Genomic DNA, 2,193 nt, shown 5'->3' with positions numbered 1-2,193 from the left:
AATTTGGTGTATCTATTATTAGGGTTGATTAAGAAAAAAAAAAGAATGAAAAATTTCACTTGATTTTGTTAAAATTTAAGGAAGAAAATAAATTATTATAAAAAAGAAAAAAAATTCCGAAATTTAATTTAATTATAATTAAGAGATGAAAAAAATTGATCTTTAAATTAGTTTTTTTTTAAATTTTAAACTAAAATATTGTTTGAAGATTGGCTTAATATTAGGACAGTAAAATATTACTTTTAGTTTTGAACAAAATTTTGGCATGTATTTTAGGTATGAATGAAATTTTTAAACCCAAAACATTAATTCCAAATTTAAATTTTGTTAAATTTTTGCAAAGTGTTAGCGGAAAAAAGCAACCAACAAATCTTTTTAAGTAACTAGGAAGAAAGCGAACAATGGATGAAGGTGTAATTAATTAGCATTGTAACTAGCTAAAATTAAAATGCGTTTTTACAAATGATTTAATTGGTAGCACTAATTTGGACTTATCATAACGAGTGAGTGACGCTGTTGAAGATGACACATGATTGGATTGTCATGTAAAATTTTGTTCCAAATTATAAATTAAACTTTTGAAAAAATTTTCGTTGATTTTATTAGAAAATTAAAGCCACAAAATTTGATTTTTTCCTCAGAAATATCAATAAATTTTTTAATTTTTAAATTAATAAATTTTTTTGAAAAAATCAGTGAATTTTTTAAATCAAATTTAAATAAAATTTTAAATGACGCATCATTATATCGTTTATTTGCAGTTAAATCATTATATTCAAATTAAAAGAAAATAGCTTAATCTTATTGATAAATAAATAAACAAACAAAGAAAATGAATTAGCAAGTTTGAACAATGACAAGATGGGTTGACGCAACAACTGATGGATAGATTAAATGGAATGAGGAAAATATTTGATCTGTCCCATTTGTTGTCTCTAAATACTGTCCCAATGAGACCAGAAGAAGTCAATTATAATCATTAAAGTAATTTTCCTGGCGCCAATAAAAAAAGACTTAATATCCTGACCGATTTTACAATCTCGCATAATTTCGTAATTGTTTCAATTTATCGGAATTTATCCTTGAGTTAGATAAATTGAAATCTCCAGAATTTTTCGAAAAAAAAAGTTAGGTAAACTGAAATTTAAAAATCAGACAAAGTTAGATGAACTGAAATTTTTAGAATTTTAAGAAAAAAAAAGATTTTTCAAAATTTCTTATTTTTTTTAATCAGTTAATAATTCACCTTGAATCATTGCTATCAATGATTCTGAATGTGGAAATGATAAGAATAGTGCATAAATTTATCGACGATAATTTTTGAAGCGTTAAAATTTTCAAAAGAAATAATAACTGTTGGAAGATGATAAGAAAGTTTTGATAAGGATTTGGAGGAAAGTAGCATTTCACGAGAATATCAATATATTGTCAACAAATGTGTCAACATATAATTGCTTCATTTAGACAATGTATGAATAAATTCATTTAAATTTGAATTTTCTTTTTTTGGAAATTTATTTAAACTTGAATTTTTTTTTTTAGAAAACAATTAAATTTTTTGATTTAAATTAAATTTTTTTTTGCAAATTTGACATTTCAAATTTTTGCAATTTTCATGGTGAAAAAAAAATTGAAATGATAAATTATTGTAACTTATCTAAAGGTTGACACATCATTTCAAAATATTTCTAATCAATGATTGTTCGATTTGTTCTATGATTTTCAAATACAACAATTTCAATTCGTGTCAATCTTTTTTTTCTTGAATTCAAATACAATTGTTAATTGTATATGCTATAATTTTTGATAGTTTTGCAGAAATTTTCAATAGTTCCAATTTTTTTTTATAGTTTTACGAAAACTTTTTCAAGCATTTCCAATTTTTAACTTTCTTTTTTAAAATCTTTTATTTGAAAGCAAAAAAAGAAAAAAAAACTTGAATAGCTATGCTTATCAATAGCAATCTTATCCACTCAATGATCAATAAACTGAAAGAAATAAAATTTGAAAACAAAAAAGGAAAAAATAAAAATTGGTATAATAATTTAATTTTCCAATAAATTACTATCATTTCGAATGATAAAAATACAATAGGAAAAAATTTACAAGTAAGATAAATTTCAGTGATAATAATATTATCGTATGCCAAAAACGGAAATTGATAGAGAGAGAGAGAGAGAGAGAGGAGGAGAG

Source organism: Loa loa (genome assembly GCF_000183805.2).
Source record: "Loa loa unplaced genomic scaffold supercont3.225, whole genome shotgun sequence".
NCBI classification, from domain to species: domain Eukaryota; kingdom Metazoa; phylum Nematoda; class Chromadorea; order Rhabditida; family Onchocercidae; genus Loa; species Loa loa.
Note: the sequence above shows the minus strand (reverse complement) of the source record.